The 17,981-nt window shown below is 34.1% G+C and overlaps 1 protein-coding gene across 2 annotated transcripts in view; it reads right to left on the minus strand.

The window, feature by feature from the left end:
* PRKG1 (protein kinase cGMP-dependent 1) overlaps nucleotides 1–17,981 on the minus strand; it is a 1,223,752-nt gene that overhangs the window by 120,993 nt on the left and 1,084,778 nt on the right. The window lies entirely within an intron of this gene.

Here is a 17,981-nt window from a genome sequence, read left to right on the forward strand (position 1 = left end):
GATCTATTGAAACAATCTAAAAGGATCTAAATAAAAATCAATCACTTAATCTAGATATATTATTAAGAAACATATCAGATAATGATATAAACTCTGAAAAGAGAGACCTCTTTAATCTTATTTACCTCTATAGTTCCCAATACCTAGAACCATATCTGGCAAAAGCAGATATTCAAAGAATTGGGTGGAATAAAGTCTGTGATACACATAATGATATACATCACAAAGTTAACAAGTCAATTATAATAGTGAAATAACGACAAAATCTACCAACTATGGAATGCCTACTGTATGCACTGTTCTTTTAATTGTTATGAACATATTAATTCTAATTCTCAAACTGTAAAAGATAAGCATCATTATTTCCACTTAACAAAAATAATAAACTAATCTTCAAAGGCAAAATAAATATGCCAAAGACAGAAAAACCAGAAGAGAGAATTATAGAAAAATCAACTCATCTTGGAGGGAAAAAGAAACTGACTTCAGCATGAATCAAGAAGAATAATGCAACTGTTTAAACCCAATCTATTCAATATCCTATTACGTACCTAGAACTGTGCTCAGACCTACTTTATATAGTGAAGTCTCATCTATTATATATCTATAATATAAATTAGAGTCAACACAAAATGAATATACACACATACAAATACACATATAAGAATCACACCTGAAAATTACTGAATGCAACGAGATACAGTAACTCTTACATGTACTACATTTTGGCAACCACTGAACAAGACTGAACAAAAGAACAAAAGGAAAGTATATATTCAGAAGTCTGGGTATTCACATAATAATTAGAGCCCTCACTTATGTGATGCTTATATGCCAGGCCTTGTTCTATGTGCTTTACATGTAGTGACAAATACTTTACATGTAATAACAAATATTTTTTACAGTGATCCTATGACTTAGTAGTATTTACATTTTATAGATGAGGATACTAAGGCATAGTTAAGAAACTGACCTAAAGTCATACAGCCAGTAAGTGTGAAGACTGATACGGAAGGAGGCGATCATTCTCCTTCATACTTTTAAAACCTATCCTGTGGCTCCTATCCAAATCACTATGCCTTGAAGATAATAAGCAAATCTCTAGCAATATCTGATATGTGGATGGAGAATTTTAAAGTGCTGTAAGAAATTACATTTTAATTTTAAACCTCTATAATCTGAACACATGCAAATGGCTTTGTGTGTTGTGAGTATTAAACAACAAAATACGCATGCTCATGTCCTGAAACATATAGGATGTTTGCTAATTTAAATTTAAATGTTGCTTAATCACTTTCACATACACCTTTTTTTTTTTTTTGAAAACTTATAAAGAAGAACTCTGCTTGGGAGCTGGCTGAAAGTGGGACGGAGCAGCTATCATTCCAGGCCCTTGAGTAATGATCCCACCTGGAGGACAGGGTAACTAGAATTCTGGGCTAAACATGCTAAGTATTTCTAACACAAAAAGGGATCAAAAGAAAATGACTAGACAGAAGGCCAAGGAATCAAGAATCGTATTCTAGAGTGTAAAGTTTTCTGTAATGAGTTGTATTAATGAACATCAAACGAATGACTGCTGAATGAATGAGCAATAGGCAGCAGTCCTTATAAAATTTTCAAAAATATATACTTAATGATAAAGTAAATGATAAATATAATTCTCATGGTTGAGAATAATGTTCAAATATGATTTTTGCCATTGTCCTTTATATGGTAAGTTTTCCCACATTTCCATAGAATGTGTTGGTCATTACTTAGAGCAAGTCTGCTTTTAGAGAAACTCCCTAAGGCTAGATGGGTTTACATTGTAAAGTAAAATATTTCTTTTACTATGAAAAAATTGATAGTATCTGGTTGATTTTCTGTTTTTATAGATAATATGAAATTTAAGCACGGAGAGTTTAAGTTACAAGTTGACTGCAATTTAGCAGCACATCCAAGATTATAATCCACATTCCCTAATACCCACTCCGTCCTTTACAATATTTAGATATATTTAATACAACCAAGTCCACAACATTGTGCCAAGGCATTGACAGATAGGAACCAAAGAGCATTATGTGGTAAAACACGAGAGCAAACCACTAAAACTTAACTTTTCAAATACATTCAGATATATTAAGAAATTGTGTTCTTAGACATTTAAAACTCATAGTAATTTTGAGCTCAAATTATTAAAAAAAAATTCCTATCTCTTTCTTAGTATCTATTTGAGCTAAAGACATCTTAAGCAAGTTAGTGTATCTTCAAAGAATTAGTGAGCAGATGACAAATTTGATGATGAAGACTTTTTAATTTAAGAAAATCTGTTCATCCCACTAGGCTCACTTAAAACTATGCAGATCACTTTTTGAAAATACAGTTTGAAATTTCTATTAGCAAAGTATACAAACGGAAAAGACTACATCTGGCGAAGCTATACAGAGTTTTAAAAGTAGAAGTCATCTTATCACAGGAATGAGTTTAAAAGTAAGTTGAGCCTGATTGGGAAAAAAACACATTTAGACCTGTTAACGAGCTTTTTATATCCATTTTTGTTATATCTTAGTCATAGCCAATGACAAGTATCACATTTAAACAGGATGAACAAAGGAAGTATTTGAAGTATGACTTTTTTACATAACTTAAGTGTCCTTGATTTAAAATATGAATTTTCTATATGGTGCTAATGATCCAATATTTATTAATTTTTTTACTTCTCGATAAAAAAATTAAGGAAATGATATGTACTTACAAAAGGTTCTTATCTTGATATGATAGAAAATTATTTTTGAAATAAATTCCCTCTAACTGAGGAAAACTCTTTTCATTTAAAATGTAATCAATTTTGATCATGGAAAATTTTTAAAAACTGCGAGAAGAAATTAAGAAATCACTTATAGCTCTCTAACCACAAATAATTAATGGGAACATCTGTATGTATTTCTTTTTACTTTTTTTCTGCATAGCTTTATTGCTGTCATTCTTGTTTATAGAGTTGTAATCATAAAGTAGCTATGATTTAATACAATTTAATATCTTGATTTTTAACTTAATATTATAGCATAAGTGTATACTTTTATTTTTAAAAACTCCATAAGTAATATTTTCACAGCCAAATAATAGGTCATTACATGTACACACATCATAGAATATCTACTTATGCATCTACACACACAGAGACACCAACACACATACACACTCACATACATACACAGATGAAGTAGTGGGTGTGGTAACTATGTATAAAAACATTTATATTTGTACTCTTGATTATAGATTAAACATATGGAATTTCTTTTCAAAATAAAAATATCCAAGACTATATTCTTGGCTTTGGAATTGGAACCATATGTTCTTTGTAAATAATCTTTATTTGGAAAGCAATCCTGGCCAAATAACATTTTTTAAAACATGAAAAAAATGCATCCTGCTAATATTCTAAGTCTCTTCAAAGAATGTCAACCACAATACTTAACTAGAAGTTTAAGAAAATGTAAAATTTTCGAGCATTATTAATAAGTTCCAAATGACTTGGTCTGTGCATCCCTGCACTGATCAGTGAATAATTTAAGACATCTTGATAAGCATAATTTTGATGGTGTTACAGAATTTATCATTCCTGGAGAAAGTACGAACTAATTAGTGTTTCATTTTTCCCTCTCACAGATCCTCTGTAGGAACACCTGCCATCTGTGTGGACCCTCATCAGACATTTAGAAAAGTATTACTATAGCTATCAGATGCCTTTTTAATTACGATGCCTTTTTAATTACTTACTTAGGTTCTATGATATTTCTGACTACTAAAGGAGACGATTTTTGTTTTTCTTCTATTCAGAAAGGGATTATAATGAAATGTTTTGAAAACTTTAACAGCTGAATGAGTAGAAGCCATAAAATATTATTTATCAGTTATAATAAATATGAGACTAGAGGAAAATCATTAAATGCTCTTTTTAAACAAACTCACAATTCACATATGAGTTATATTTTAGCACTATAAAATAAAATAGCCAATTTCACATATACTGTAGACATAATTTTGGAATAAATGAAGGAGACATTAATGAACAAAAGACTTTAGGGCATTTCAACAGCAAACCTTATTGCACGCACACTAAGTATGAGGCACATTCCTGTTACTTTTCTTGGGATGTGAAATCCAATTTTAACAAGTTTTGACATAATTTTTTAAGGAGGTGGATAAAATGTTGTTTGTTGAGTACATAGAGGTAGAAAGATAGCAAATGGAAAAATCCCTCTTATGTTTAATGCTGACAGTTTAAACATACTTGCAAGGGAGGTGTGGCAAAGAAAGAGGAAGGAAGAAGTAATGAAGGAAGGTGAGAAGGATGGATGGAGGGAGGAAGGAAGGAAGGGAGGAAGGAAAAAAGGAGAGAAGGAGAGAGGGGAAATGACGATCTTTTTACATCAAGAATGATAGTCATAGAAATTTTCCCTAAGAAATATCAGTTAAAAGGCTGTGTTTCTCATTCTAGGAAATTTGTCTGTTTTAGAACACTATGGTGACAGTAACTCAGTGGGTAATAATTTCAGTTATTAAGATGTTTTCACTATTAAGCCAAAACATCCTTCTGAAGGGAGCTGATTACTCAGTGGTATGTCTAAAAAGTGTATAATTTTGTTCTTTGGTTGTGATATGATGAGATTTCATCCAGAGAGAAAAGGGCTATTATATTATTATAAAGGCAGTCCAAATATCAGAGATCAGCATTATCATGCTGCTAAAAAATAACACCATTTATATTTCACTTTATAGTTTACAAAATACTTCTTATATTCACAAATCATGTATGTATTCAATAATATATATTAGTCGATTTAGTCTTCATGATCTCCTATTCTCTATTCCGCTATATTGTTTAGAAATCTTGTATAAAAATGTTTAAAATAGAATCTTTTCAAATTCAAAATAGGGTTGGAGAAAATATCAAAACTTATTTATAACAGCTTTTTTTTCTTGATTATCCTTAAGATGGTAAACTATTCTTTTTTTTTTTTTTTTGGTGAGGAAGATTGGCCCTGAGCTAACATCTGTTGCCAATCCTCCTCTGTTTGCTTGAGGAAGATTGGCCCTGAGCTAACATCTGTGCCAATCTTCCTTTATGTGGGTCGCTGCCACAGCATGGCTTGATGAGTGGTGTAGGTCCATGCCCAGGGTCCGAACCTGCAAACTCGGGCCGACGAAGCGGAGCCTGCCAAACATAACTATTATGCCATGGGACCAGCCCCTATGGTAATCTTTTCTTAACAGTTAAAGATTATAAGTCAAAATGAGTCAAAAGTAAAATCTTAAACTAGAAACTATTGCAAATATTTCAATAGGGCTAAGCAAAAGGTTTGTCAAGCATTATCTGAACTCTTGACAAAGCTCTCTTAATTTGACATGTGTATATGATTATAGCCCATTAGACTTTCTTAACCTGATTCTTGGCTAAATCCTTTAAAAATATATTTATTAAAAAAACAGAAAGTGTCCCAGATTAGTTGGGACACTTGTTACTTAACTAACTTCAAGATTTTAGAGCCATCCTTCATTATTTTGGTACTTTTATCAAGAAAATCTGTTAATTCACTTTGTGGCTTCAGGTAAAGGCTCTTGTTTGTTATTTTTTGTTTGTTTTATTTATAACTAGCACAGGCATAATTATTAGTGGTTTATATGATCAAGTACCATATGAACATATGTTTCTTTAGAGGGAAAAGGAGCCCCAAATACGATAAAACCAACCAACATCCATATCCTTCCAATTATCCATCCATCCACCCATCCATCCATCCATTCAGACACATATATGTATTTATGCAATGCCTATTATCTATAAGGAATGACTCAAACTACTGTGGCTTATGAAACAAGAATAAAATACACCCTTAAGGAATCTACAGCCTTATATTAGAGATAAGAAACAAATATAACACAAGGTGGAAGGTGAAAAGTGGTTGAATGCTTACCAGAAGGAAGGCTCTTGTGTCTGTAAAAAGAATGGCATCTACTTAAACTATATATGATAGTAATATCTGAGAAAGCAATGACACTTTTATGAGCAAATAGTTTTCCTATCTGTATTTTTTTATTCTGCATATATGTTTATATTTGCAAGAGAAAATTATACAGACCAAAGTGTTAGACGTTTGTTTGTCTCTGTCTTTCCTTTGTAACAATCATCCCACATCTATCACGAGGATTATTCATTAGGGAAAATTGATTACAAATAACACACATTTAATTTAAATCATTTCCTGATTATAATTATATGCTTTAAAAGAATCAAAATTTGAATATAATGATTCAAATTGGCCTAGTGACCAAACAAATCAAAAGTTAAGAACTGATTTCAGGAACTCTCCCATTTCATTTACCATAATTTTTGAGGAACAAAAATCCATATAGTATTAATCAAGTTTTCATGTCTAATGTGTCTACATAATTAGTCTTCTCCAGGGCAGAGCCTTGTTGAGTTGACTAGGCTTATTATATTAGTCAAATGATATGGTCTAGTTTTGAATTTTAAGACTTTTTTTTCTGATCCCAATGGTAATATGTTGAAATTCTGGAAGGCAACAAAAAACTCCAAGGAATAAAAGATTACTTATAATTCCATAGCCCAGAGCCAAACATTAATATTTTGGCGTGTATACTTCTAGATACTTTTCAATGTTATTTCAAAGTTGGAATTGTATTGTTTTAGTTCCTATTTGCCTTAAGGCTATGTTTGTGCTTATACAATAACCAACTGAAGGGTTAAATGAAGGAAAAAAACCAGTGTAGGACATGCTTGATTACGTAGAAATATCCTGTATAGACTGACTAAATTTCTCAATCTTATTTGTTTATTTACTTATCTAACAATTTTATGTTGAAGCATTTGCAATAGTTTCTGGCTTAAAGTTTTAGTTTTGACTCTTTTTGATTGTTAATCTTTAACTGTTAAGAATATGTTACATCTTAATAAAGAATGTAATAAGAGAAAGCTGTGTTTTGAAAAAAGTATTTTGAGAATTTCCCCCAAACCATTTTGAATTTGTACATATTCTATCTTAAATAGTTATATACAAGATTTCCATATACAAAGGGGTAGGGGAGGGCGAAAGATGTCAAGGTGCACATGTCTACAGTGACAGATGGCAATTAGAATTTTGGTGGTGAACACGATGTAGTCTATACAGAAGTCAAAATATAATGATGCACACCTGAAATTTATATAATGTTATAAACTAATGTTACCTCGATTAAAAAAAAAGGTTCCTATACATAATTCACCCTTACCCAACCATTACTGAACTCAGGAATCTTTTGTAGACTAATGGTACTCAAAGTATGATTGGTAAACTATTACTGGTCTATAAAGAAATATGTAGAGAAGTTTAGAAACTACTACATCGGTTTGACACTGATGAGACATCCAAGGGCAGGATCAGGGGACTTGTATTTTTGAACAGGGTATAGACCTGTTTAGTTATTGTCAAACTCATGAGGCAAGAAACACTTGGTACAAATTGCATGCAAGTCATACATAGGAGGGAAAAGTTAAATGTGTGATATTTTAAGATTGGTTGGCTAATTGTAACCCAAAGGGTGAATCTGTTTCTTCTACCGAAAGATAATTTAAATTTAACCATAACTTTGCAGGATAAATTGATAGAACTGATTATTAATGAAGGATTAATGAAAACAGAGCATCACTTGTTCCATTTTGGGTAAAAAATAAAAATGAATATCCTGAGTGTGTTGAAATTGTTTTACAAATCACTTCTTCCATTTCCAACAAGACACCTCTTTGAGACTGGTGTCTCTACTCTGAGTGTATTAAACAAAACATAAAACCACTTAGATACACATTATTCCCTGCAAGTAGTATTTCCATCAATCCAACCTAGATCAGAAAAGTTAACAAGCAAGAAACAGGCACTTTTGACACCTTAAGAATAAATATTGACATACACACTGTTCTTTAAAAGTATACCTATTGCAGTTAAGACAGAGAATTGCTATTTCACTCATAAATTTTGGTTTTCCTGTGGCTGCAAAATAATCATCATAGCCATTCTTTCTTATTGCTTACACATACACTTTCAATGACAGAGTGATCAACTTCTGTAATTCTTTTTATGCAGTGTATTTTATCCTGACATTTTTATTGAAATATAATTTTATGTGTGTTCAATCTAATATTTTTTAAAAGTGGGTACTTATTTTATGCCTTTTTTTGTTTTATTTTTCTAGTAATCCATTTGTACTTTACTTTACCGGAGCATCTGTCTATGATGGATTAGAAATGAAAACAAAACAAAACTGATCCTGAGCACAGATCCTTGGAGAAGCGCTGTCCTGGACCACTCACTTCTCTCCCACCCTCTCTTATAGGCCCCTTTCTGAATCTCACCTGATACCGTGGTTGCCTTTTCAAAGCACATATCACACAGTTCTGGAACTGGTAGTTTTTTGGTCAGTCACCTTCACTAGACACTGAACTCTTTGAGGTCCAGGTTTTTTGACACTGTACCCCTAGTACTAGTAAAGTGCCTGCACACAGAATACACTCAATCGACGCTTGTTGAGGAAATCAATGAAGTAGTTATTTCATCGATATCTATAACACCTAAACGAATCCACAGTCCTGGAATTTAATTACCCTATATTTAATGTAGGTTTTTTTTTGAAATAGAGAAATACATTAAATTCTGTATATATTTTCAGAGGAAAGTTAAAAGAACAAATGGCATATTAAAGAATTTATAGCTATAAATCATAAATATTAATATACTAATACAACTGTAATATAAAATATTTATAAAAAGTACAGTTACATAAATAATAGAATGCATGGCAGCATAACACATAAAAATCACTAAATATGCCAAATCCATCACCCTGTATTTGGCTAAGAATTCTACTATACATAGGTAGTAAAGAAAGTCAAAACAAACACACAATCTAGGCACCTGCTGGTTTACTCCAGCTAACGTGGAAAAAGAATCCACATCCACATCCCCGGGATGTGGGAGGGGGGAAGGGCTTTCCTGGATAATAAAGTCTTCTCTCCAACAGGCCCAGGGTCTCTATCCATCATATCTTGGATGGCGGCACTAATGTGGGAGAGCTGGAGTCTCACAGCATCTGTTAGCCTCCACATGGTAAGGTTTTCCAGAATAACTCAAGGAGTTATTCTAGATCAGGGGTCAGCAAACTTCTGCCTATAGACCAAATCTGGCCCATTATCTGTTTTTGTAAATAAAGTTTTATTAGAACACAGCCACACTCATTCTTTTATATATTGTCTACGGCTGCTTTTACATATAACAGCCAAGTTGACTAGTTGTAACAGACAGTATGGTCTGCAAAGCTGAAAATATTTACTATCATGCCCTTTACAGAAAAAGTTTGCAGATCCCTGTTGTAGATCGTTCTTTTCCTCTCATCCTGCCACTCCCGTATATAATCCAACACTACATTTTGTAATTTTACCTTCAGTAATTTGAACTGAATCCCCTTTTCTCTAGTCCCCTTTGGTCACAGCCACCATTCTCTTGAGAATTATTATAATTGCATTTTCCTGTACTTCCCCCTCTTGTCCTTACACAGTAGGCAGTGTAATCTTTTAAAAATATAAATCAGATCACGTCACTCCTCCATAACCTCTGTGACTGATTTATCCTACTATACTCCCTCTGACCTTAGAACACATCAAGCTTGTATCTGCCTCAGGGCCTTTGTGCTCTGCCTAGAATAATCTTTCTCTAGATCTTTGCATGGCTTTTTCTTAAAGCCATTCAGGTCTCAGCCCAAGTGCGTTCTCTTCAGACAAGTCTTCTCTGACCAACCAATGCAAAGTAGCCTTTACCCCAAACCCTTAGTGATGTTACTCTCCGTCACTTTAACCCATTTTATTTTCATCCCAGCACTTATCACTTGCTAAAAATTACTCTGTTTGTTTACATATCTGTTGTCTTTCCCACACTAGAATTAAGTTTCATGAGACCAGGGACCTAGTCTATCTTATTCATCAATAACTCTTTAGGAAATAGAATATTACCCATTGTATAATAGAAATTTGAAATGAATGAATGAGTATATGGATGAATGAGTCCATCCATATACTCATTACTTCATTCATCCATGTGTGTGACCAGAAGACAGGCAAACCCTTAAGTTTTTTGAAACAGTTTTATTTAAAATTCAAAGTAAATGAGTTGAAAGTCTGGTGTGCCTCTTTGAGCATTCACCTATATGATGAACTTTTAGGACAAAAGTGTAGTTAAAATGAACTCCTGATCTAAATTTTGGGTCCTAATGAAGACATGCACAGATATAAATATGAGTGAAGTAGTTTAAAACACTTAGCAATTTATAATTGAATTATATATAGGACATTAAACAAGGGTAATTATTTTAGACTATAATGAAATTTATATCTGTGTATCTCAATTGCAATTAAAGTGAAAGAAAAGATTTAAAAATGTAGCACAACTTTCATTTCCAATTAAAAGCAGGAAAAATTAGAATCAAATCTAATGTGATAGTTTAGCCTTTTAGGTTATAGAGGAAAATGTGCTTCTAAGTATAAATTGCCCTAATACTCTGCCAAATTCATAAGTTTCATGTTCCTTGAGAAAAAACCCCCAACTATACTTAAATCAGACAGTCCATGTAGTGAACAGATTTTTTGCGGCTGACCAATTATTTTAAGAAACTCTCTTTACCTGGCTATATCAAATACATACTAACAAAAGTAGACAATATGCATTATTATTTCTGCCATTGATTTTTCTGGGCCAAAATACCACTGTTTTGACAAAGCCAATGATGATGTTTCATATGTATCCGATTAATTTCATTAAAATAATCCATTTTCCTCAAGGGAAACAAAATATCAATATTAAATTATTTAACTTTTCTTATAATGCAGTAGATTCTCAATTCTGAGACCATTTTGATATCCACTTTCTTAATAAGAATACACAAATAAATGTTCAATTGTTTTTCCAGATTTTCCTATTTTCAAAGCAGAGTCTATGGCAACAGTGTATATTTAATCTATTGAATATTTTTCAAGCTTATCTACTTAGAAATTATTTAAAATTTATGAATCCATATAATTGACAAACATTCTTATTAAAATTGTCTAAAAATAAATAAGCCACATTTATTAAAAACACGAAAAATCCATAGCTGATATATTTTAGTTTAGGTAGATGTATCAATTATATCAGTTATCAGTTAAAACAATCCACTTTTTTATAGTTGACTATTTGAAAACTGCCTCTAGAAGACTTTGGCTAAGGAAAATGGCATGGGAACATAAAATACTATGAAAGTCACTGATTTTTTTTTTAAAGTAAATTGAAAATGAAATGCTAAGATGACACAATAAATCTCTATCAAAATATCTCTTTAGTATACTTATGTTATTTATGCCTTGAAACTCTTTGAAACAAAGACAAGGTTAGTCCTTAGCTTAATATTTTTACAAAAAATCAGTCTGTCACTGGACTTTTTATTTCTGCTTTCATTACATGACTGGAAAAGAAAATAAATACAACAAGAAAAAACTGTTAGAAGCAAAGAGATAAATATATCCTTTAATGTCACAAGTTAATGCTTGTAGAATCTAGTAATAAAAATATCAGGCAAAACATGAAAATAATAACTAGCACGTTAGGAATTGTGCAAACGATTTTTCATGAATTTTTCCTGTTTTACCAGTAAAGCAACTGAGGCTAAGACAAGTAACTTACCCAAGGTCACATGGCTAGTAAGTGTCAACATTGGGATTTGAATGGAGGCAACCTAACTCCCATAACACTCCATAACACTCATAATCCCAACCATTACTCACATCATTTTTATCTGCCAGTGTGGAAAGCGGAGGCCAGCTGGTTATTAGGTGGGGCTAGGACTTGGTATCAAATATCTGCTCTCTCCCAACTTCTGCCTCCATGGTCAATCCAATTCTTTAAGAGAAACACTTTTTATTTTAACAGATCATCTTATTTCTTCTATTGCATTATATCTACAGAAGTTCCAATTAGGAAGTATATTAGTCTGCTAGAGCTGCCATAACAAAATACTACAGACTGGGTGGCTTAAACAACAGACATTTATTTTCTCACAGTTTTGGAGGCTGGGTGTCCAAGATTACGGTGCCAGCAGGGTTGGTTTCTAGTGAAGGCTTTCTTCTTGACTTACAGACGCCCCTTCTCACTGTGTCCTCACATGGTCTTTCCTCTGTCTGCACAGGTCTCTTCCTCTTATTATAAGATCAGCAGTCCTTTTGGGTGAGGGCCCCACCCGTGTGACCTCATTTAAACTTGATTACCTTGTAAAGGCCTGTCTCCAAGTGCAGTCACAAATAGGGGGTCAGGGCTTCAACATAAGGATTTAGGGAACATAATTCAATTTATAACAGGAAGTTTTGTGAAGAAATATTAGCAATAATTTAGAAGATACATCTTCTTGTGTATCTGGGCTATTTAAGAACACTTTCATTTGTAATTTTTGAGAGGTTCATAAAAAGTTAAATTCTTGGTTCCGTATCTTTCTCTGGACCGAAAGTATAGTGACATTATCATTGTATTTCGCTCCCAGAGGAAGCACTCCAACTTCTTTCTAAAGCAATTCCCGCCTTCATTACTTCTGATCACAAACTCTTTTATCTCTCTCCTCTAGACTCCTGCTCCATCAATTACAACACTTCTTATTGTTTCATTGTCTACCTTCAGACTTTTGCTTCCTTTCAAATTTTTATTTATTTATTTTTACCCCAAAGCCCCAGTAGATAATTGTATGTCATAGCTGCACATCCTTCTAGTTGCTGTATGTGGGACGTGGCCTCAGCATGGCCGGAGAAGCGGTGCGTCGGTGCACGCCCAGGATCCAAACCTGGGCCGCCAGCAGCAGAGCGCATGCACTGAACCAGTAAGCCACCGGGCCAGCCCTGCTTCCTTTCAATCTATAAACAGGATAGTCTCGCCAATCCTAAAACACAGAACTATCCTTTGTGACTAAATAGGCAGTTTGAATAAACTGCATTTCCTATCTCTCATCTTCATTTTTCATTTAATTTTCAACCTATTGCAACCTGGCATTCTATTCCCATTTTACTTTCACACTTATTACAACTTTTTCCTCAGTTATCACTACTTTATGAACTGTTAATCCCAGTGGTCTCTTTCCAGGTTCCATTGTCAGTGATCTAAGATCCATGGCCCTGCTGGCCATCTTCTCTGGTTGTAGCCATGAAATAGAAACTTGTGGTGCTGCACTGAACTACTCTCTTCTTTCCCTAAAGTTTCACTTTCCTGATTCTCCTCCTCCTCTCTGTTACTTCTCAGCGCATGTCACACACACTTCTTCCTCTTTTATTTTTAAAGAGAAGCAGTTACCCAAATTGTGTCCTTTGCTCTCTTTCTCCACTCAACTGATTAACTTATTTTTCTTACGGTTTACAATATTTTCAGTTTTGTTTTTTACCTGCATTATCTCATTGAAACCTCACAACAACTCTATGATGTAGGGACAATTATCTCTACTTTATATAAGGTTTACAGTAGTTTTCTCAAACTCAGCACTACTGAAATTTTGGGTCAGATAATTATTTGTTGTAGGGCCTGTCCAGTGCATTGTAGGATATTTGGCATTGTAACATATCTACCCACTAGATGCCCTCAGGAAATCCAGTTGTGACAATAAAAAAATGTCTCCAGACATTGTCAACAGATCCCGGTTGAGAACAAGAAATAAGAGATGAGGCTTAGGGAGATCATGTACCTTGCCTGAGACCACAGAGCTAGAAAGTGGTAGATCTGGGATTTGATCCCAGGCAGTCTGATTTGTACTAGACTCTAGTTCTTACAGAATACACTAATTACACTTTTCTTTAAGTTCTCCCAGAAAATATCATTTACTCTTAAGACTTCAGTTAGTATCCCCAGGCCAATGACTTTCAAATCTATATCTCGATCCTTAAACTCTCCAGATCCATACTGCCATCATTTTGCTCAGTGTCATATGCATATCTCACCAGCACCTTGAACTCAACTTAGCCATAACTATATTAACCATCTTCCACCAAGACTTGCTGCCATGTTCCCTGTCTCCCTTAATGGCATTATCACTTAACCAGTAATGCAGGCTAGAAATCTGGGTGTTATGTATGACTCTTCTCTTTTACCCAAGTTCATCAAGTCTATCTTTGTAATCTCTCCTGAATTTGTTCCTCCTTGTCATTTCTACTCCTACTGCCTTATTCAGGCAATTGATACTCTTCCTTACCTCAGAAGTGTCATACTTGGTTTCTCTGCCTCAATCTCTCCCACTCTACTGTTTTAAAAAGATTCCTCCAACAGGCTCTAGCTTGCCAGTTAACACTTAATTTGTTGGTATAAAAGCAACAGCCTAAAGAGGTTATAATAGACAGATCATGGTCTTAGAGTCAGACATCCTTGGAACTCTAATTCTGCTGTGAGGCTCTGAAAAAGTCATTGAGCCTCTATGATGCGCATTTTCCTTCTCTGGATTTGTTTTTTTATGTCATCTTTTCCCACAGGACTATTGTGAGGATTAATTGAAAAGAGAGTTAAATCAAAAACATATCTGTATGCAAAGAAAATTCATACATTAACTTCTCTGAACTCTTCCCTTCTTTTCCACCACTGACCATAATCTGTGTCATCTATAAATTGCGGCCTTCTCAAGTCATAATTTTCAGTCCGTATTTTAATTAGTCACTTGGATAATTTCCATTTTTCCCTTGTCTACACTTCCTTTGCACATACCTTGTTAGCTTTTATTATTTACTCCTGATATTTCAGAAAAAGGTTATTTGAGCTCTTTTCTACCCTCACAATTTCCTGAATCCTTTTAAATTGTTTATTCTTCTCTAGGACAAGGAAGAAATCACTAAAGAATGAAGAAGCTTCCAAGTTTTAATTGTCAATAACTAAGCTCCATGTATCAATTACAAGAGAAGAATAAATGTCAAACTAACTCTTCTAGGATGCTGACATATTTCATGCCCTGGGCTGATTTGCCCCATCATGTCTTTTTTTTTTTTTAATTTAATTTAATTTTTTTTTGTGAGGAAGATCGGCCCTGAGCTAACATCTGCCAATCCTCCTCTTTTTGCTGAGGAAGACTGGCCCTGGGCTAACATCCATGCCCATCTTCCTCTACTTTATATGGGACGCCTCCACAGCATGGCTTGCCAAGTGGTGCGTCGGTGCGTGCCCGGGATCTGAACTGGCAAACCCCGGGCCACTGCAGCGGAGCACGCGCACTTAACCGCTTGCGCCACCAGGACGGCTACCCCCCCCCATCATGTCTTTTAAGATTGTTTCAACCAAAAAGTCAAGCTGGTCAGGGTGCACGGCAACAGATGTTCTCATATATTGCCGCTGGGGAGTGAACTGTATAATGGTTTTAGACAACAATTTAAAAATGTGTATATCCTTTGACTCAGTAATTCCACTACTGAGTAGCTCTTCAAGGAAATACTTCTAAAGCTATATGCAAAGAATTCTTTACACAATAAAAAATTACAATGAGCTTACATGTCCAAGCACATTTAAGAAACTAAGGAGAAAAAGACACTCAAATTATGCTTATGACATGTTTTCATTACCATAGTAAATTACTAATGCAATGTGATAAGGTAACAGGATGTAATGGGCTTTGAAACAGAGAGAATTAGATTCAAACACTCTTTCTCTAATTATGAGCCATATGTTCTGCAAATTGACACTTTGGCTCTCTGGAGCCAAGTTTACCCTGAAAATGAGGGAGAAAAATTATGCTTTGCATGTTTGCTGTGAGAGAAATTATGTATGTAAGTATGTATGTATGTGTATGTAAGTATATCTATTATCCATCTATCCATCAATCTCAATTAGCTTTGTGATTGGCTCATGTGTAAATGACAGTGTAAATTTGTCTATCTGTATATTTATCTATTTATATCTATCTACCTCTATGTGTATGTATGTATATATGTATGTATCTGTTTATTTATTAATGCTGTCCCTGTATGTGGACAAAGTAGAAAAAAAATTTAGGCAGTGTGATCTCGCTATTTAAGGACATATACTAAAATACTAACAGTAGTTACCTTTGAATGGCAGGATTATATTTATATTTTTCTGTGCTGTCCAATTTTTCACAATGAACAGTTTTTATGTTTATAATCACCTGTCATTGACTATATAAAAATGTAAAAACAAAACAAAGAAGAAAGAAAAAGTCGACCCTGTGTGAATAACGCAACATAAATAAATAAAAGTTCTCAGCCTAAGTGGGTTTCTCATCTAGATAAAAATATAATATCTCCAGTTTATCTGGGAGGACAGCACCCTCCTCAAAATTTAACTTTGCTAGTCTGGTTTCTGTTTTAATATTAGTTCAAGTAGATGATTGCAGCAGGGCGGTACATAATTTGACCGTTAGACTTCACTCAAACTAGTAAATTCTGAAAGGTCCTCCTTTGTAAGTAAAGCTTAGTCTGGGAATAAGATTTCACTGTTATTGTAGCGGATGCTAATCCAATTCATGCCTCTATGCTATGAGTTTCAAAATGAGTACCAACTGCTAGACATATTGAAAAGAAAAGGAAAGTCTTAGATCTTTATGACCCAGCTGGGCTGGTAATAACTGTCTCTCCAGGGAAGTCTGCCTACTAAAGAAAGCAAAACCACTTAACTCTACCAAAAGGCAATGTGAATATCTAAAGCAGAACTCAACTTTCAAATGCTACAATTACACTGTTAATCTTTAAACTGATTGTTTAGCTTCTACCAGAAATGGATCCTGGCATCTTCCCCTCCTTGCTTTATCTCTAGAACACAAGGAACATTATAAGCCCCTCCCCAAAAAGACAGCCAAAAACACCACACAAAAGACTTCTAAAGAGAATTTCAAATATGAAATTTTAAATATTACCTTTTTAATTGAAGAAATTAAGATTGATTTTTCAGATTTGGAAACTGAAACTTTTCACAGAATTTCCTATTCAGTCACACAATAGGTTTATGAGTTCCAAAGACACTACTGAATCTCTGAATAACAGTTTTTAAAACATCCAATGGAAAAAAAAATGCAAGCCTCAGAAATATAGAAAGGTTTTAAGCATTTACGGGAAAGAATGAATTATTTATTCATTGGTATAAAGCAAAACAATCAGTGTAATTAATGAAACCAAAGCTATGATTGTAATATTTTAAAATTAACTGTGAACTCCAACAGCAATTTCCATTCATCATCTGATTGTCAGGAGACCAAAAAAAAACTCATTTCTAACTGCCAATGGACTTCTCCATCTGAATATCACTTACGCAGTTTGAACTTAACATATCCAAAACTGAATCAACCAATTACTTCCATCTCAACCTGCTTTATCTCCCATACTCTTGATCTGTTATAAACATCCACCAAGTCTCCCAAGGTAAAATCACTTCTCTCTTACCTCCTACATTTAATCATTGCCCCAAATCTGCTTTCGGGTAAAGTTCAGACACAAACTCTAGTGCACAATCCCTAGGGCTGTTGCAATAGTTTCCTAACAGTCTCCCTGCTTGAGTTCCTCCCCAGTGGAATCAATCTCCCACTCCCTTCTTTCAAAAACAAACACAAACTGCAGTAGCAACAGCTCTCTGTTGGTTTCCCATTGCCCAGAGGATAAAATCCATCTTCTTTTAGTTTGTAGGAGACTTCATAACGTGTCCCCATCTCTTCTTTCCAACCTTATCTCCCAACACTCCACCTGTCTAATTGACTGTCTAGTTCCTTGACTCAGGAATCCTCTGTTCTTGCCATATTCTACTGATTGCTGTACAATAGCCTTTCCAAATTCCTAGTCTTTGTGTATATCCTCCCCTCAGCAGGCTTCACCCTCCCTTCTTCATTTGTAAAATCCCTCCTCAAACTTAAAAACTTGATTCACATTACTTTGTCTAGCAAGTCCTCCAGGATTCTACAGGCAGAAT

The sequence above is a fragment of the Ceratotherium simum genome, chromosome 6 (genome assembly GCF_057802395.1).
Source record: "Ceratotherium simum simum isolate JZ-2026a chromosome 6, ASM5780239v1, whole genome shotgun sequence".
Taxonomy (NCBI): domain Eukaryota; kingdom Metazoa; phylum Chordata; class Mammalia; order Perissodactyla; family Rhinocerotidae; genus Ceratotherium; species Ceratotherium simum.